Source organism: Engystomops pustulosus, chromosome 5 (assembly GCF_040894005.1).
Source record: "Engystomops pustulosus chromosome 5, aEngPut4.maternal, whole genome shotgun sequence".
Lineage (NCBI taxonomy): Eukaryota > Metazoa > Chordata > Amphibia > Anura > Leptodactylidae > Engystomops > Engystomops pustulosus.
Genome location: NC_092415.1, coordinates 74,655,862 through 74,677,296, shown reverse-complemented (window position 1 = coordinate 74,677,296; position 21,435 = coordinate 74,655,862). Strand labels below are relative to the sequence as shown.

General features: G+C 39.0%; 1 long non-coding RNA gene across 3 annotated transcripts in view; it reads left to right on the top strand.

Moving 5' to 3' along the window:
• Nucleotides 1-14,011, top strand: part of LOC140132931 (uncharacterized) — a 32,564-nt gene extending 18,553 nt beyond the window's left edge. For 2 of the 3 annotated variants that reach the window (XR_011855746.1, XR_011855744.1), the window contains 3 exons: nt 1,333-1,413; nt 10,712-10,788; nt 11,456-12,196. This is a non-coding gene — a long non-coding RNA (uncharacterized lncRNA). Of the gene's footprint in view, nt 1-1,332; nt 1,414-10,711; nt 10,789-11,455; nt 12,197-12,836 lie in introns of those variants that run through there. The other variant, XR_011855747.1, reaches the window with a different exon arrangement.
• The last annotated feature ends 7,424 nt before the right edge of the window (nt 14,012-21,435 follow it).

The following is a 21,435-nucleotide window of genomic DNA, read 5'->3' as shown; positions in this document are numbered from 1 at the left end:
GGTATGCCCGCACAGTGGGCATACTGCGTGTGAATGGACCCTCATAATCATACAATGAATGCGCCGAATTTGAATGTACTCACAAATGTTTTCTTATTTTTAATGAAGGAAAAGCAAATATTGACATAATAAAAACAAACTGACAAATTCTATATATATGTGTAACTAGTCCCCCATATGGATCACTTATTGTATGGATCTGTAGGTTTATGAGAGTTCATAATAGTTCAGTTAAAGCATTAACATCTGATGGAAACTTGCAGACACTGATAGCACCTAGTCTTTTTATACTGCCTGGGATAAAGGGATTAAGTTACAGGGTCCAAGGTCATAAGAAGCTGACTTCTATCTATCTGCTCCTCTGTCAAATTGCCACATACTTATTTCATTATAAGAAGCTGGAATCTTCAGAACCCATTATAGTAATATTTTTGTTCAGCATTTAAAAGCCTGAGTCAAAATGACAATGCACCATAATATAATAATAGATGTAATCTCTCTGGAAGGTTAAGGATGTATTAACTCATTCAATGTTAGCAGATAAACCTGGAGAGAATCCAGTCACAGATTACTCCTCCACTAAAAGGATTACAGGAAGATACAGGTCAAACCTCGAGAAATCAACACTTGCTTTTAAAGTAAGATAGAATAAGAGTCATTGGAAATGACAGCACATTGTTGTAGATCTTCTTATGAACTAGAGGCATATAAGTTAATACTACATGTCCTACAACTGATCTGGCAAGCTCTGTGTAGTGCTGAGTAATCTGTGTGCGCTATATCAAAAGGAATTATTATTATTACTAAATTAATAAAGTCATTAATAGACTTTCATGTTTACAATGTATTTCTTACTCCAAATGTACTATTGTTTTAGATCTTTGATAAAGTATACTTAATATGATTTACATTAATTCATTTTTATGTTCTCCCTTTGAGTTTCTCACTAATGGATGATCAATATGATATAGCCAAAAGTTTAATGAATGGTGACGTTTTTTTGAAAGGCAGTGTATATTGTCCCTGTCCCTGGTGGTGACTTTAATAAATAGTGAGCTATTCCCTGTTGGAGAGCATAGTGTATAGTGTTAATTCCCTGTTGTATAATGTAATGTAGACCAACCATTTCCTGGTGGGTAGTTTGCTATGCATGGTTTCCATTTCTCCTATTTAAGAGCAATGTATAATATTTAGTTTTATTCTACTGGTTACAATTGTCAATGAATCTGATGTAAAATGTAGTACTATAAAACTAGAACCAAGCAATAATTTTACACTGAAGTCGCCATTGAAGTATAATTGTCGCAATTTTTTTTATCTTTTATGTTGCAGGCTATGAATGCAGATGATGGTCTGACATGTGAAAAACAGACTTCCTCCATGAAGATGCCTGAAAAAGGATCGGAATCTTTGGCAAGTTTACAGACATACAGTAATAGTTTAAGGGCCATAGCATTATTTTTCGGTGCATTTTTATGCCTTTTTTCATGACATTTAGAGATAGTTTAAAGTGAACAGTTGTTTTTTTTCCCCACACTTTTACAATTTTTTTTATTTTCAATTTTTTAAATTAATTTTCCACTGTAACTGGGGCATCCTTAAGGGCAACTTCCATATAGCAGCAGATGTGGCTGTTCTGACCCAACCACTTAGTGATCATGTGACCACCGGGAGTATAGAGGCAGCAACACATCAGTGTTATGTAGTGCGGAAAGCAGAATGGTAATAAACCACCTTTACCTTCTCCCACGGTTCTCAGTAGTTAACATTTCATTCAATAATGTTCTTTATAATATTAACTATTTAATACACACTCAATTGGATGTTGTAGCTGTGGTTTCATAGTAGAAGAGGTTGAATAAGCAGTCAGGTTTAACTACAACCTGTAATCCTACCATCTTAATTCAGAATGGGGAACAACAACAGCAAAAAACCTACATGGCCTTATGTTTAGTTTATATGAGCTGTTTCCCTTTATAATCATCTAACACAGATGTATAGGTAGAGGAAAAAGATAAAATATGTGGAATCTCTTTGGATGATGGCATTCCACATGTGTATGGTTTGTGCAAGGGCAGCTCAATATAACAATACCATTCACAGTGTTACCCTGGGACTCTATTATTGTATTGGTTCCCCATCATCTGCCAGAAGAACCCTAGACTACTTTAAATAGTACATTTTTTTATGCTTGGGGTGTTGCTGAAACATTTATGTGTGTCTTCCCTTATTTTGTTGACAGATCCTTGATGGCCATACAACATAAGGTCACTGATACAAGGTCATATTTGACACTCTATAGGTGTAGATTCCATCAGCAATGTCTGTGCACAATAAGAGAATGGGAGAGTTATTTACTGAAATTGACTGCTAGGGAGAGAAGAACTAAAAGACTCATTGGTAATAGGGTAACAGAGAAATATACCAAAGATGCAATGATAGCTGTCAACCACATCTGGCCCCGAACAGCTGGAGAAGTCTAGAGCAGAAAAAAAAAGTTATGTGAATAAGGATTTTGAAACATACAAGGTTTCATAAGTTAAAGCTTTAGGCACATGAACATTGTTCTCTGTGGGGGGTGCACTGACACAGTAGTTTCAATGAGCCCATGCTCATGAGCGTGATTTTTATTGATCCAGTAGGAGACTGTAGACTGCTTGGGTTGCCTAGAAGTCTTTGGAAATATGAAAATACTAATGGCACATGGGTGACACACTTGTGTTTGCCGTTTAACAAAAATCCCTTCAGGGAGTGAAATAACATGCCTGCTTTCTGTTCTTATTTTTTATTTGTGGATCTGCATAAACAGATGACATTCTTATGGAATTTAAGGTTAAAGTGTTATATATTATTCTTATAATAAATGCAGTTTTCACATAGACAATCAAAGTCTATATCTTATGAATTTTACTGTGGTAGTCATTGTATTCTAGTCATAGACCTTGTTGGAACAACATTGGTATAAATCCGAAATCCTTTGCTTCAGGAAAAATAATATGTGCTCATGTAGATGTGTGTAAAACAAGATTTCTAATGTCTTAATGTAAGCAGAAGGAGTTAACTTCTATAGAAACTTCCCATTTTAGCCTTCATGTTCTCCACAGGGCTAAGACAATCCCGTTGTATGGAGTAAGATGAAGTGCTAGTTGTTTGTTCCTTGGCTTTCTCACAACCCTTATTAACAACCACTGGGCATTAGCTTTCCATTACAAAGTTCATCACCACAATTGACAGGAAACAAACTGCATATAAAACTGAACAGAATGGTTAAGCAATTTCCCTGTAATGCTCTAAATCGCGCGTTTAAATGTTTAACGCCTAGCACTAAGTACACTTTTAAATTATTGTACTTGTGAATTGTAAGAGAGTCCTACAGTATCATTGACCTAATCTTCCTCCTTTGTAAATGGTAAATTAGATAGGCGTAGAAATTTAGAGATTTCCGCAAGCCAGCGTATATTTAAAAAAAGGTCCAATTTTACTCAGTTAAAGTGCCTCTTCAGACATTATCCTCTGTAGTATCACATGTATTAAACCGTACTGACTGCATTTACAGGGTGCTAATTAATAGCCTACATCTGCTGCAGGATTTCTGTCCATACTCAAGGCTGTCACGGAGGCATTCATAAATCCCCATTTAATAAGCCGTACTCCTACTAACATGCCTGTTTATTGCTTGTATGCAAACAGTCCAAGCTTACTATGATCATAACGTTTAGGACATTCTGATGAAATAGAAGCTTTAAAAAAGATCTGCTCATAAACAGACATGGACTCTACAAATGTACTTCATTGTAACGGAATCTGTATAAAGCCATGTGTGACAAATGCAGTATATTAATTTCGAGACAGTTTCTTAGAAAATTAGATGTTAAGTATATTATATCACTCATTTGGGTATATGTAATTAATTGCACAATTTGCTGTGCACGGATTTCGCAAGTCACATTGCCAAATATATGTCCAATGTTCTGATTTAACAAGTTGAGAGTAGGCTAAGAGTAGCAGAATGAATGAATGCTGGAGCATGCGGTAAACTGGCAATGTATAGCATACTGGAAATGAATCATGTACTGTTTACATAGAAAAATCTAATTTATATTGTAGAAAATTCTGATCACTTACAAACTTCTTATCTATCAGTTATGACCAGTTAACAGCAGAATGAACGCCTTTCTTCCTTGTTCCTGCTGCTTCTTTATTTACATCATTAGTGTAAATTATTTCTTTTATTACATACAGTTCAGCATCACAATGTTTTCATTAGGTGATCCAGGTTTTGGAGCGGAAATGCCTTTATGTCCTTTATATGAAGTGCTGTACAATCAAATAGTTTATAAAAAGTAGTAGTTGTGAGTGGAGTTTAACTTACCTTAACGAATCCTAGGGTGTGCACGTTGGTGTTCTGAGATTTAAAGGGCCAGCGTGCCCATATTTTGCGCTGACTGGCAGCCTTCCCTGTTGAATTCCCGGGCCCTTCCTGTGTCCCCTGCCAGATCTTTGAGCTTCCATGCCATTTAAAAAGCTGTGTCCCATATCTCCTGCCTTCAGACTCCTTTCCCGTTGTGACCCGGTTTTGTTCCTGATCTCGCTTCTCCGCTGCCTGCCCTGACCCTCTGCTCTGCCTCTGACGTTGAACCTGTGCTGCCTGTCTTGACCTCCTGCCTGTCTCTGACCACCATTCTACCGCATGACTCGCTTCGGCTGCCACCACGGACAAAGTTGCACCTGTGGAGCGACCTGGTGGTACCACGCCACAGCAAGTCGAACTCACTTTGCGGCAGGCTCTTGTGAAAACCGGGTACCACATAGACTCCGTTCCCAGGTGTCGGCTTATGTCATTGTCTGCAGTGGTCCAATCTATGTGGTAAAAATCAAGTCATAACAATCTAAGTATCAGGTGGTGTACTTGATAAATTTGTGCATTGGCCTCAGCACCATGTTTTTATTTTCTTATCCTGTTCTTAAATTTGAACTGAAATGTATCTGTCTCTAATTACCCTCTTGCATTATCTTCTTTACAGTCCTTGTCCCTACTATACCTTACTACCTTTTTGTAACTGTTGTTTTTCCGATTATTCTTCTGGTTACTTCTCCTCTACCCCAAGGCCGATTCTATCCTTTTTGTTGAAATGACGCCGCCACCCCCCCCCCAATCAGCCCATCCCTGATCCCCTGTTTTGTTGGCTCACCAGGAAATCTATAAATAGCATCTAAAACCTGTTCAAAAAATGCTGACAACATTGCTAACAATTGAGTACATCCTCACACAGCGCCAACAAATCACTGTAACACTACACATGCTGATGCTGTCTCACACAATAGTAGGTCAGTCAGTGACACATACATTAGTGACATCTAGTAACTTACGGGTGACAATCCGTTCATCAGGAAGAGGACTTCATTACACTTTTTCCTGGCCATGACTTATAGCTGCTAAATTTGCTGCCAGATGTCTTCAGCTCTGTGAAGCAAATCCTCACACTGTGCACCTAAAAATACCACAGTTATTAAAAATATAATGTCACCTGGATAACAGTTCTCCTAAATAATTGATACCCCTGTCATTACAAATAAAACATTTGATATATAGTTCCTGAATAAATAAAATATGTACAGTACCCAAATTTTATTGCAATATTTATGTATACAAGACCTGCTAATTAATATATAGATAGTATGTATAGCCAGAAACCTCATAATTAGTATATACAGCCAGTCCCCTTCACAGATAGTATATATAATCAGGATCCCTCACCCATAAATAGATAACACAGGCAGACCCACCTCCATAGGTGTTATTTACAGACAGGCCCCCACCCCCCCACTCTTATAGATATTTGTCGCGTTTACACACGGGATCCTCGGTACGGATCGCAGGTGAACCCGTGTCCTCCTGTGTGAATGATGCCCCTGCTCCCCAGGCCTGTACTAGCCTCTCCTGGCTCCTGATGCAACTTGTTCCCCATCCAGGCTGCACGCCGGCTTCCACTCTAGCCCGTGCGCTCCTGCTGCTAGGACGCGCGCACCAACTTGTCCTGTTTTAAAGGGCCAGCGTCCTCCTAATTGGCACTGGCTAATCCAGCTCGCCCTTATAATCGGGAACCTCCCTTCACTCACTGCCAAATATTCAAGTCATTCCCTGAAGTGAAAGATCTCCTGTGTCTGTACACCAGTGTTCCTCCGAGTGTTCCTGTGGCGGTCCTGTGTTCATGTGGCGGTCCTGTGTTCATGTGGCGGTCCTGTGTTCCTGTGGCGTTCCCGTGTTCTTGTTGCGGTCTTGTGTTCCTGTGGCGGTCCTGTATTCCTGCCGAGGTCCTGCCATCCTGCCGAGGTCCTGTCATCCTGCCGTCTGTTCCTGTTTCCAGCTCTGGTGATCTATTCCTGTGGTTCCTGTGCCATCTTGTGGTTCCTGTTGTCTGCTTCCGTACCTTGGCTGCCACTGTGGTCGCACCCGTGGAACGACTTGTTGGCTCCCTGCCGAAGCAAGACCATCCCACTTTGCGGCAGGCTCTGGTGAAGACCAGGGGCCACTTAGACTCCGGGGCTAGTACCATCATTTCCCGTGGTGGTCCAGGGAGTCCACAGACTCTTCCCACAGAGACTCTCTGACGGTTCGTCCCTACGATCCGTGACAATATTATATTAAGGTAGGACCCACATAGAAAGTATATACAGCATGGCTCCCCACTTCCATAGGTATTCTATACAGGCAAGTCCCCCAACCACATAGGAACTTTCTGCAGGCAGGACCCCCATAGACATTATTACAGGCAGCCCCCCACCCCCATAGATAGTATATTAAGGCAGGCCCCCCACCCATAGATAGTATACACAGGCAAGCTCCCTCACCCCCATAGATAGTATACAAAGGCAGAAGCCCCATAGACAATATATACAGGTTGTACCCCCATAGGTAGTTTATACAGATAGTATACCAATAGATGATATATTCAGGAAGGCCCCATCCCCATAGATATTTTACAAGGGGCCTGTAAATACTAATAAAATTAATACTCACCTGCAGAACCAGGTTGCTGTCGTCCAGCCTGTGCCAGCCTGTGTCATGCAGATCGGTGCAGATGAGCGGGTCTGTACTGCACCATTCTGCATTTCAATTGCATTGTGTCATAAAGACGCAGATGTAATAGTTTTTCCTCTTAGTATGGACTTGACAGCATTTTGGCAAGTCCATACTACTGGAAATTTTCTGCCAGTAGTATTTTCAGAGCTTTGCAATTTGCTGCCTGAGATTGTGCATGGCAGATGTGGCCCTGATCTACCCCATACTCAGTCTGCATTATCACTGTATCTGAGTTAATCCAAAGTTATGGAAGAGGGGGCCCTATAGATGAATTTTGTTGCCTTACAGGTTTTTTTCTAGGTGACAAATAGGTCAGAAAAATAATGTTTAGTGAGAATTACCTGGATGCTATTGGAAAACAATTGCAAATGACTATGACGTAGTAAAATATACTGAATATGAATTATTTTTATTAGTTTTTTTTTATATTTTCCCTCATTTACACTAAGGAATTCAGGGATTACAATCAGGGACGAAGGCTATATTGTAAAATATGCTCTCATGCGGGTAGCTTATTGTTCTAATATGAAGCGGTGCCCTATGTTTACAACAACAACTGACCTTAGACTTTCATACGCTGCATTAAATTGATAACAGTACTGAGATCAGAGCTAAAGTGAGATATTTAAATAGTGGGGTTTTAGTAAGGAACAGTTTTATGATGATTTTGCTTATCTCCTAACTTTTGTGGAGATGTGGAGATAAAAAAAGATCAAAATTTTCTGCCTTAAGGAAAAAAATATTCATCCCTTTTGATCAATCCCCTTTCCCACATCCATCCCTTTTCCCACTTTCAGTATAATTCCTCCCTTAGTACCCCCACAACTCCCTGTCACAATGTTGTCGCTCCTCCCCATTACATTATGCTTCTGCCAGCACTCCCCACATTGTGGCTCCCTCATATTATGCCTTCATTATGGCTTCAGTGCTACACATAGAATAAAAGAGGAGCAGCTGCAATGAAATGGGAAGTACCTGGTTTTAATATTTTTTTAAGGGGGAGCTGAGGGCACAGTATAAAGGGGTGCTCCCTGCTCTCCCTCACATTGTGCTTAACTCCCCTTATAATATGCTCCCAGCTCCCTTCATATTGTGCCTAGCTCCACCTCATATTGTGGTCCCCTTTTATTGTGCCCAGCTCCCCTCATATTGTGCCAAGCAACCCATTATTCTGTTCCTACAGAACAGAATAAAAAATAATAAACACCAAATACTTGCTTCTCCCCACTCCCATGCAGCAGCTCTCCTATTTTGTTGTGTGTAGCACTGAAGCCATACATAATGTCACAATACACATGTTGACTCCTGCGCCACAGCCTCAATGGAATGGTGACATTGCCAAGAGCTGTCGGCTCTTGATATCATCAATGTATTGAACTCCTTCGATAAGTTTATGTCCCGGGACATTGGGATGGAGGCCAAAATTAGGACTGTCACGCTGAATCTGGGATGGTTGGGTGGTTTTGGTGGTATGATCACTTTTTAAACATAAAGGAAAATTCCAGTGAATTTTTTATGGCTTTTCCGATGCCCCCTCTCAACACCTAGCTGTCCTCCACTGTATAGGTTCATGCAGTAGGGTAATGTCAGGATCTGAGGTAGTGGATCCTCTGTACCACTGCTAGTGATGGCATAAGCTAACACCTGGGAGTGGAGTCTAAGGGGCACCTGGTTTTCACCAGAGCCCAGAGGTCAGGACAGGCAGCACATAGTCAATGTCAGGAAAGGAACCGGAAAATAGGAATACAGCAAATCACATGAAATAGCTTTCTCAGAGGCACTAGGCACAAAGATCCACCTTCTGCCTGTCCCTAAAATCATCACAGTCAGTATAATGTCTTTTTGATAACGAGTATATCCGACAGTGCTGCATAGTACCCTCAAAACTGATGACAATGTCTCTCTTATATACATTTAATACACTGTTACCCTTTAATTTGATATACAATATTGTAAAGTATAGTTTCCCCCTCAATAATTCATATTTAGCACCTATTCATTAATTGAGCTAACACAGCAGCCCCAGTTATGTTGTAGCCCCCAAAGCCCTCATTGTAATGTAGCCCAGCATTTCCCCATAGTTATATATTACAGGACACCCCATATTAATGTAACATAGGACCCCACTTAGTAATGTAGCACAGGACCCACTTAGTAATATAGAGCAGGAGCAGCTTAGTAATATAGCAAAGGAGCAATATGGTACTGTACCCCCATATTAGTGTAGCACAGGGCTCATTAGTAATGAGGCACAGACCCCATAATAATGTAGAATGGTTCCCCTACAGTAAGATAGCACAGAACTCGATGGTGTGTGCTCCACCTGGCAGGATGTGCTCTTCTTTAAGATTCCTTTACCCTTGTTTTGAAGTAAAAAAGTCCTCAGAAATTATGAAAATGGGCCTTAGGGGCTCTGGGCTCCATAGGTGTTAATGGAGCCTGGAGCTCCTCAGGCTCATTTGCATAATAAGTAAAGCTTTTTTCTCTTAAAAACAAGGGTATAGAAAGCTTAAAGAAGAGGGGACACACAGCAGTATGTCAGTGTGCTTGGTTTACAATCCTTCATCCTGGTGGTAGATGTCCTTTAATGAGTTTGCATGGGACCACATTTTCCCTCATGGGGAATCCACAACCGGATTCTTTGACTTATATTCTTTGAGATTGGTAGGGTTAGTCACCAAAATTAAAGTCCTAATATTAACAATAGTAAGCTACAAACACAAATGGACAGTTATATAAGCCATAGACTCAAAGCATCTTAGACAGTAACGTAGGACACTATTGTAGATTGCAAACTTGTCATATTGAAACCAGTGATGGAGGAATTAAGATAGGGAAAAGGGAGGAAATCCAACAGGAAAAGACAGTGTTATAGATGCAACCTTTTAATACATGTCATGTAGACTGCCTAGGTTAAATGGACCAAACGAAATAGATAGCCGTCACTTCCTATTTTTAAGCCCTATGCTGTGTAGTTTATTCGTGGTATCTATTTATAGCAGAATGCGGGCCAGGGCGGTAGCACTTTCAGTAAGAGTGTAAATCCAGTGGCTGTGTTCTCATAAAAAGAAAAACAACAGATATGATAGTAGATGTTAGATTTTCATTTAAGACTCATCGGCGTTGCCAACAAAGGGTTACATCTCTTATAGACTGTATAAACCCTGCTAAATGAGGTCTTAAGACTAAAATCTGTTCAATACCATTAACCAAATAAATAAAAACGATAAGGGAATTAAAGAGAAAAAAAATCTATAGAAGTGTTTTAAAGCAGCTGATGCATAGTGCAGTTTTCCAATTTACTTGCAATGGATGCATGGTAATCAAATGTTCACATGCATACAAGTCCACAACACAATGTAGAACTCTGGGTTTCTATAGTCTGAAACAAAGCTAGTGGGGTATGAACTGTGCATGGATATGAGTACTTGTATGATAGTAATTTCTAGATAAATCCGCAGTATTATCAGTGGCATACAGTACATAGAAAATTTACCCCCCAGAAAAAGCTGGGCCTGGAGTTTAATTTCTTTTGATAAATCTTTCAAACTTGGGTCATCTCCTTACCCCCTTGTTTGCTAACAATATAGTTTTTCCCATATTGATTTTTTTATTGTTATGTGATAGGTTGATACGACAGCTTTAGCCAAACTTCAATCAAGTTCACCATAGCGGCTATAATAGTATAGCAGGGGATTTGAAGGGTAAGTACTATTTCTTTTATCATATTTATTAATGTATATAAATTTTAGTCTCAGTAGTATTTTCTAGCAATTATTCTGGTTTCAAAACCCCTTTAAAGGTATGTTCACAAGGCAGTATACTGCAAGCTATTTTGTCCCTACACCAAGAATAAAATTTACAAAGAAAAATTATAATGTAAAAATACTTTTTCTTGTTTTTGAACCCTAACCTGGTTTTGGCTTTCAAACAATGATAGGCCCCATAAGTCTTAGCTGTTCCATGCACGGACCTGACAAAACTTGTTGGTAGACCGTAAGACTATTTTAATTTCAGACTGAGAAATTCTAAGCGGTGTGTGCATGGAGAAAACCAGGCACGAACTGCTCATCACCTGCCAAGTATAATCCCAACAGTAAAACATGGTGGTGGCAGCATCATGCTTTGGAGGTGTTTTTCAGCTGCAGGGACAGGACGACTGGTTGCAATTGAAGGAAATATGAATGCAGCCAAGTACAGAGATATCCTGGATGAAAACGTCTTCCATAGTGCTTTGTGTCAGGGTTGTTGGTGGTGGACCCAGTATTCACCAGAGCCCGCCACAAAGTGGGTTGGACTCAGGAATAATTTTCTGGTGTGTTGTTTTCTGACATATTTAGAGACACTTTTTATGCAACTTTCTTATTCTAGGAAAGGGTCTAGTAAAGAAAGAAGTGAAGCCTGATATTTAATCAGCTTGTTGGTCCCAATATGTCCAACAACTCGCACCAGTCAACCTGAGGGAACTGGAAATGATCTGCAAGGAAGAATGTCAGAGTATCCCCAAATCCAGGTGTGAGAAACTTGTTGCATCATTCCCAAGAAGACTCGTGGCTGTACTAACTCAAAAGGTGCTTCTACTGAATACTAAGAAAAAGGTCTGAATACTTTTGACCATATGATATTTCAGTTTTTCTTGTTTAATAAATTAACAAAAATATCTACATATCGGCATACTTTCTGTACCCACTGTAGAAGGAAAGGTCCATTGTAAGGAAGGGGGATCTACATAGTGGGGTTTGTTTTACAGAAGAGGACTGCATAAAAGGGGCACTTTTAGCTGAACTGTGCTATATAGAGGTGGAGTGGGATGGGACTGGGAATACTATATAGAGGGGGAGCACTGTATAGAGGTGGCGGAATTGAAGGGCACAGTGTATTGGCAGGTGTTGTATAAAGGGGCGAGATGGGAGCAGACAGTATATTAGGAGGTCTTGTATATTGAGGGGCCGTAATGGCTGCTGTGTAACAGAGATGCAGGGTAGTACAGTATAATACTGTGTATTGCAGGGGGGCAAGAGAGCAGGGAAGCTGTACATTACTGCTTTATATATCAGGCAACACTATCCTGTAAGTGACTGTGCTATGTTTAGGGGTGCAGTGGGTAGATAAGCTGCAAAAGCTAAAAACTTCTGGTAGCAAATTCTACAGAGAGAGGTCACAGCTGGATTAGTTTTAATGAAGTTCTCTGCATAATGGAGAAGAATAATTACTGCTTGTCAAGAGGTCCCACACTACAGGGGGAGCTATAGAAAAAAAAACAGCAAGTCATCAGATAAATATACTGTTTATCATTTTTATGACATGCAGCTTATTATTGTATTTTATTGTATATGCTTTTAGGTATCAATAAGAAGGAATTATTCAGTCACGATGTAGAGGTAATGGTAGTGGCCACTGTATTTTCTTAAGCGATGCATCTAAACTTCTGTTTTCAACTGTATATACTTTAGGTAAATTCTTTGGTCTCATTTTGCTATACCAATTCTTAAAGTAGAACATTTAAGCACAAAGAAAAGTTGTTTGAAACATCTACCTTCTCAAAAATCCTAAAAGTGACTATCCTGAAAGCCATCTTTGGTCTTCTCTGACTTTTTTAGGATAAACACATTTTTTTAATAGAAGGAGGACCTATAGAAATTAAGTCTCTCCATTGCTGAAAATTACAAAGCGTGGGCTTCAGGAATAATTTTCTGGTGTGTTGTTTTCTGACATATTTAGAGACACTTTTTATGCAACTTTCTTATTCTAGGAAAGGGTCTAGTAAAGAAAGAAGTGCAGCCTGATATTTAATCAGCTTGTTGGTCCCAATATGTTTGTTGTAATAGTATTTATTAATAATTGGGAACTTGATGGGTTTGATACGACAAGTTATTGCTTTCCACCTGAAGATTGACTAAAGTTAATTTTGGACTGGCGTTTCTCCAAAGTAAACCACAATTTATCTACTTAACTTCTACTGATTTGCTATTGTCCTGGAGTATGGCAATTGCTATGCCATAAACAGACCTACCATTTCTGCAGCTTGTGTAGCTATATTGGGCCCTACATGCAATACGTGAGAGCTCAGGGAACCAATTTGGGAATCAAGGCCTTTCAGTTCTCTTTATTATTTCCTGCAATGATCTATGAAAAGTACAAGGAAGAAGAAAAAAGTTCAATGAACTGTAGTGAATTTTTCTTCATGTAGGGCTCATTCTAGCCTATTTGCAGGGTGAGGCGAAACCATAACTTCTGATCCCCTGCCATATTCAGCTTACTGAATATATACACAAAGTACCCACATTGTGTTTAGAAAATGGAAAACTTTACTAACAATTGATAACATCCCCACACTCTGTGATTGACAGCATATTCTGAGAAGCATTGGTGGTAGTACCTTATAGATCACAATTCGCTTCATTAGGAAGAGGTCTCATTAGAATTTCTCCCAGCTGTGACTTATCACTGCTGAATTTGCTGCTAGATGTCTTCAGCTCTGTGCAGAAAATCCACACACTGTACACCTAAAAATACCAGAGTCACTTACAGTATAATGTCACCTGGATAACAACACTGTACATTTAAAAAAATATATACTGCATCCTCTTTAACTGATTACATACAGCATCCTTAAGACTCCTTGAGAAAGACCTACAGGGGTTGAAACGTGCGTTGAGGTGGAATACTGTTACTACTTATGCTTATATGTGATGTTGTACAGCACTAATGGGCTTTTGTTTTTCAAATATCAGACCCATTACATCATTACTTGCAATATATGTTATTTATTGGAAATTGTCAGAAGTCTATATATGTATTGTTGCCATATTACTGTGGGGATATTACCTGATTGGTTCCCAGTGTCCTACCTGGAATACACAATTTTATGAATTATTGATTTTAACATTTTTTGTATTTAATACAGCTCTTCATCTTAAAGTATTGATACTGACTTTCTTCTCTCATTTTTTTTGTTTTGGTGCATTCCATCTATAACATGAGAGGCTAGCTATGGTTCTACTGGTGTACACTGTATACTTTCTGTACAAATGATTATTTTCATTCACATTGGTGGCTCTCCACGGGCTCTTCTGCCACCTGTGGCTCTGTACAGACATGCAGGTGGTGTCCCTGCAGTACAGAGCGGTGACGATAGCTGTATAGCATAGGGTGCAATACATTTTTCTGGGCCATGAGCACCAGAATTGCCTGCATTAGAGTAAGACACTCTTTTGTCTCCTAAAGGGTTCTGCCACCAGGCAAGATTTTTTTTTTTGCCCTCACCTTGCTCGATTTACCCCTCCTCCTCTTTTTCTCTGTGTGGCCACTCACTAAATACTAGTAAATAAAAGAGAAAATTGAAACAGGCAGGCTCTGATATTGTAATAAGGTTATGGATAAAATGTATTGAAAATAGGTTGGTCTCACCTTTTTTGGTTTTCCTTTAGTGGACGCTGCCCTTTGGAGCTGGGTGATATTCCGTAGAACCATAAAAGTTTTATATTTCAAAGAAGATGCATTGCAAATCTGTAATGGATCCTTTATTAGTTCTAGCTAGCCTTACAGGAAACAATGAAGTATCTATTACAGATCTGATACACGTCTTCTTTGAAATGTAAAATGTATATGGTTTTAAAACCATAAAATAGCTTCTCAGGAACAGTGGCAAGATATGGATGTTTTTTTTACTTTATTTCTACATACAGCATAGTCAGTAGTACATGATACTTTTTGCTTTCTTGGCGAGAGTTAAGCAGGTTAACTAGCGTCAATATGGAGGTTTTGACAAAGCGCTAGTATCGCGAAACAGCCTGTTGCCTTTTGGACCTCGGGGTCCTCACATGTCTGCTTGCCTGTACGCTAAATAAAGTTTGTGGATCGTATCAGCGAGGGCCGTCGTATCCTTGGATTTGTAACTAGCGTCAATATGTAGCTGTGTACATTTCAACATTGACACCACTGTAATGCGCTGGACTTTACCCATGTGGTTGAATAGCAGTGGAGGAGTGAATCTGGCAGAACAACATCAAGGTGAACTAAAGGAAGGTCAATATTCTGTAGCGTAGCGCTCTTCCACTTCTCTGTTACATTGTGCTGGCTTGCTAAAATGGGTGTTATGAGTGGTAAGCAGTTTTTATTTATATAGACGTGCCATTTGCTGCCTTCCATGATCTTATAAATCAAGTCCATATACTCATCTCACCTGATCCTTCCACATCCGGAGTATACACAGACCTTCGTCCAGAAGCAGGTGCCGCAGAAGAAGAAAAAGATTGTGATCCAGCACTCTAATGAATAGTGAAAGTCCTTTTATTAAGATTAAAATTCCATGGTGCATATACGTAGAAACCCTTACACCAAAGCGTTTCGACTTTACAAAGTCTTAATCATGATAAGTCAGATAAGTGCCAAACAATATAGACTTTATTAAATAAACAAGTGGACGGCAATACAAAAGTAGCAATAAATGTATGAAAACAGAGAGTGGTGTACAGCGTGTGCCTGTTAGACTGACATAGGTAATTATGTTTCGGTGTTAACTCCATATGAGGTATAATGTTTCGCCTTTACTTTGGGTATCTCCATATAAGACTCAGACTGATGCCATGTCTCATATACCAGGTCTGATTCCCCCAATTGGCTCATGATTTTGTGTTTATTTTGGCACTCTCTGTTTTCATACTTTTATTGCTACTTTTGTATTGCCATCCACTTGTTTATTTAATAAGGTCTATTTTGTTTGGCACTTATCTGACTTATTATCTTTTAAGTATATTCAACAGTTTGGTTGTATTATATGAAAATAGTGGGGGGTTATCTGAGATAGAGATTCTATGCCCACACCCCTCGCTTTATGCTTATTTTGGTTAAAGTCTTAATCATGGTAAAACACTTTATTTTACTATTCGTTGGCGTGCTGGATTGCAATCTTTTTTATGATGTCATAAAACTTACAAAAATATCCATATGTTTTTGTGACTGTGTGCAGCTTAAGTGTAAGCTTTTTTTTTGCTTAAAAAGGGCCAAGCTATCTCCACTCTAACTTTTTCTATGATGAGTATTTCTCTACTTTCCGACCTTTTGACTCCTCTTATCCTTGACTCATTTGCTTAGGTATCATTCTCAGTGCTTGACAAGTGACCTTGCCCTTTAACTATATCTGGCTAGGTTACATCACATCCAACTAGGATGGACAGCAGGGACAGCCTTCCAGATCAAGCCTATTGTCTTCATATATCCACAAAAAAAAATGAAATGCAACCAATCACAGCTCAGCTTTCATTTTACCAGTGCTCATGAATATTTTAAAGGGGAGCTGTGATTGGTAGTCATGGGCAACTAGGAATATTCTGACTTTCAGACAGCTTGATAAATCTGCCCCATTGGGCTGAAATATAAGTGTTCATTTGATGCTAATTGACAAGGGTTCAATGCAACCTTTCAGATGAGGACCTGAACCCTCTCTATACAGTATGAACTTAATGTATCGCACAGCATACAACCATTGCTTACAGCCACCATTGTGGCATGATGTAATGAAAATACAGTAAATATGTAATATGCTGCAACATATCAGCATTGCAGCATACTGATCACAAAAAACATCGAAGAGTGTCTAAAAAGTGAAGCACATGAAAAAAAAAAATATTTTTTTAAATGGTCCCCGTTTCCTGGATCAAAACATAATCATATTAGGTAACCCTTTGTCTATAAACCAACTCCAATGCAAATCTGTTAATGGAAATATAAAAAGTAATAAAGAAAAAATGGTAATAACAGTGGTTTGCTTTGAGTTAATACATTCAATTAACTGAAGATACTGGTGTTACAGACTGGTATAGAGAGCACAAGCATATTTTAGATTTGCAATTCCTTATGTGAATATAAATCATGGTCGTTGTTCAAAAAATTGTAAAAGATTGCTTTCCCAAAAATAGTAATGTTTAGCTATTTTATGTTTTTAATTCAGCAAGATATCTATTTTTCAGACCTTGTTTGGTTTGTGTAATCCAGACACAATCAATCAAGTTATATCCATAAATGAAGATTTTGGCTTTTGTGCCATCCCTGTAATTCTCAGCCTTAATTGTGCTCCTTCAGGTGGAAAAAAAGGATTGTTTTTTTATTGTAGGGGGTGTGTGTGTGGGGGGGTTAGATAGATTAATACAATAACCTCATAGGAGGCAGTAAAACAATTTATTTGTTTTAATTATTTTTATTTCCTGGGAATAGGATTATTGATATTACATATGATTACCAACAATTGGATGCATGCATCTTGCTTCCTTGAAATCCACTCCTCCTCGGTGTCTCAGCTTCTTTGTTACCCTAATCTAAACCTGTTACATATAAATACTAGTTAATAATTTGATAATTTGAAGATGTTAGGTTCATACCATCTGTGAATCTTAGTTGTGATTAAAGAGCTAATCCTAATACCCATTATTCCTAATGACAAGACCAAGCAGGCTTAAAGCATTAGCTGTCGGAAGCCAAAGAGAAGAAGCAATGAAGGATATCTGCAATCTTAGACACAATTGAGGAATTGGCCCGTCCTCCTCACAACAAAAGTGATACAAAAGAATTACACCCTCACTAAAGTCTATTTCCTCGTATAATCACACAAAATGATTTTTCTTAAATATGATAATAAATCACAGGAAAAAATCAATGTGGCAGGGCCCAACTGCTCGGCCTGATAACGCATCAATCAATATTTAGTATTTAGATTTTAATTAATACATAGCAGAGCAGGGCCCTTTTAGGAGAGAAATATTATCTCAGATAAAAATATCCTGCACCTTTGGCATGCAAAAGTTGTTGCTTATATCTGTCATTGATCAATCTGCTACAGTTGTGATTAAAAACCCTTTGAAAAAAGCAGACAAGAGCACAAACACATTGAGCCGCAGAGTGTATTTGATTCTGTTGTCTGCATAAATGCTATTGTAGAATATTGGAAACCCTTTCACCGCTGGATCTGTATTGTTACATACATGGTCTTTGGTTGGACCCAAGAATAATTTATTTAGAATGATGTTCATTACAGTTGCCCTTAACTCAGTAGTTTACTCAAAGGAAATATTGCTTTAAAGAGAATTGAAGGCACAAGTTATGGTGACATAATCAAACACATTGATAACGGGTATCCATATTTACAAATATAAGCTTATTGAAGGCTGAAATTATTACATTTGGGTGGTTGTTTCTTTCCATCTGCAAATAGAATACTCTTGGCTGGAAAAAACATGGCTACTTTGCTCCAAAAAAAATGCACAACACTTGGGTTGCCACGTTTTACTAGATTTGTGAACCTGATGAAAGCTGCCTTCTACTTTTTGAGGTGCTTGTTTTAAAGGGGTTTTCCCATGAACTAAAGTTAGGCCCTCTCCATTAATCTCTATGGAGCCGATGGAGATCGGTGAGCACGGTGCTCAGTAATTTGTCAGCTCCATAGAGATTGATGGAGCAGAACGGTCATGCGCGGCTGTCTACTCTATTAGTCTGAAAGAGCGCTGAGGGGTCTGATGGACCCCTCGTTTTCACGATCTGTGGGGTTCTCAGCACTGAGACCCCCACTGAACAGCAAGTTAGGCCCTATCCCCTGTATTTAATAAAAAAATGGCATGTATGTAACAGAAAAGGGGGCTGTATATAATAGAAAAAGGGGCACTGTATATAATAGAAAAGGGAGACTGTATATAATAGAAAAAGGGGGCCGTACATAATAGAAAAAGGGTGGCCATATAAAATAGAAAAGGGGCTGTATATAATAAAAAGGGGCTGTATTTAATAGAAAAAGGGTGCTGTATATAATAGAAAAAGGGGGGCTGTATAAAATAGAAACGGGGGCTGTATATAATAAAAAGGGGCTGTATTTAATAGAAAAAGGGGGCTGTATTTAATAGAAAAAGGGGGCTGTATATAATATAAGGGGGCCACGTATTATATAATAAGGGGGCTGTATACTATATAATACAGAGGCTACATATGTTATAATAAGGGGGCTACATATTATATAAGGGGGTCTGCATATACTAGAATGAGGAGGCTGCACATAATATAAGGGGGCTGCATATTATATAAAGGGGATTTATATTGTAGAATAACGGGGCTGTATATAATATAACGAGGGTTTCATAATATATAATATGGGAGGTGAGCTAGACATTATATAACTCGGGGGGGGGGGGTTATAATTTAACTACATTTTATATAGCTTGAGGGCAAGGCATCATATCAATATGGGAGGGGGCTATATATAAAATGAATATAGGAGGAGGCTGTATTTAAAAGGGAGGGGTTACTGTATGTAATTTAAGTGAGTGTGGGCTCTGTATAAGGGCACAATTTAAATAAGAGTTTTTGGGGCAAATCTATTTAGGGGTCTGTATATAGTTAAACATGTGGGAGAATCTGGATATAGGTGTGATATTTTAAATAAACTATAGGAGCTGTATATAATTTAATTGGGAGAGAGGAGATTTTTACAATATATTTTAAAATAAATGAAGGACGGCCACACCATGGATTGGGGGGTTGTGATAGAGTGGTCTGTTGTGCCATGAAAGGTCTGTATGATTTAGGTACACTGTTATTTCTGTAGCCATACCCTGATTCTACTTCCTAGGCACTGTCCTCCGTGGTCTTTCTTTCTTGTGTCCTTATAAACACACACATATAGAGTGCAGTGGCTTAATGACTAGCACTGCTGCTTTTCTGCACTAAAGACTTGGGTACAAATCATTGGCCCAGGTATATGAAAACTGGGACAAACTGCTTTGGTGCAGTTTACCTTACTCTTGTGCAGGTTGTACAAATATATTCAATACTGGCGTATGGTGTTCAATTATCTGGTGCAATCGGCACTGCTATGCCAAGTGTGGACAAAGTTGCAGCATTTTCTTTTTGGTGCACTTTCATTGTAGACCATGCACAGGAATTGTGGCACATCCCAAAAATAAATGTGGTACAAACTTCAACTAAGCACTACCATGTTCCTTTAGGTACACAATTTTTAAAAGTGTCGAATAAAGTGCAGCCGCAACACAAAAGTGGCCTAAACACTTAATAAGCATGGTGGCTCAGTGGTTATCAATACAGCCTTGCAGTGCTGGGGTCCTGAGTTCAAGTCCCATCCTGGTCAACATCTGCAAAGAGTTTGTATGTTCTCTTTGTTTTTGCGTAGGCTTCCTCCCACACGATTAGATTGTGAGCCCCATGGGGACAGGAACTGATTTGGCAAGCTCTGTGTAGAGCCGCGTAGTCTGTGTGCGCTATATAAATAAAGGAATTATTATAATTATTAAATACATGTGCAAGATCCAAAGATGTTCTTTTTAGTGCAAACATAGACAAAAAACTGCAGTGGACACATTGATAAATCTTGGCCACTGTCTGCACAAAGTATCTAACAGAATAGGAGTGAACAAAAAGGTCCAATGAACATCTACCAAATTGCTTTTACATAAAAATTGGGATTGGCTAATGATGATCCTTCTATATTGATGCTTTTTTGAATAGCTGAATGAGGGAACCTGAAGAATTTTTATCAGGAATATTGACCTACTATCAGATACTTACATCCTATTAAAGCCCATCCTAATAATAATATAGATTATAAATCCGTATTGTGTATGAGCAGACCAGTCTCTGTACCTTGTCGGATGCAAGCAGTGCTTTCTTTGGAGGTCTTTTTCTTTGTTCTCTTTCAAGATACAAAGGGTAATCCTCTCTCAAAGGACTGATAGGACCTCTACTGACAATAATCCAATTAACCTTAGTTATAAACCCCAAGCAAAGGCCAAATGCATATTTCAGACAAGCCAAGCACAGTTTCTATGTTATATGTAGTTAATACAAGATATGTCATGTACCTTTTTCATAGAATAAATACTTGTTTATTTACGTGAAATATATTAAAGTGTGGGAAGAGATGGATATCATCCTCATTAAACAACTGACATGAAAATCACCATAAAAAATAAGAGCTTTACATGTGATGTTCATCAAGTTTACACATGGCATGTGAGATGGACCCAAGACTCTGCAATGTACACAATGGACCACATTTACTTACCCGGTCCCTTGGAGCTCCCGAAAGTGCATTGTCCGTCCAGAATGCACTGTGCCAAGATTAACTTAGATTTTGTGCTTGATTTCCTGCATGTGTCGCTTCCCCGCTCAGGTCCGCCGGAGTTCACCATCTTCCTCCCGATACATGTAAGTGCTTGGCTTGCAACGCAATTTTGAAGTTAAATTCCCTGGTTCGACCGAATCCGTCGGATCGTCCGACGACATCCCCCCGATTTCTGTCACATGAAAGCCAGCGTGATTGCGACAAAATCCGATCGCGTGCGCGAAAAACC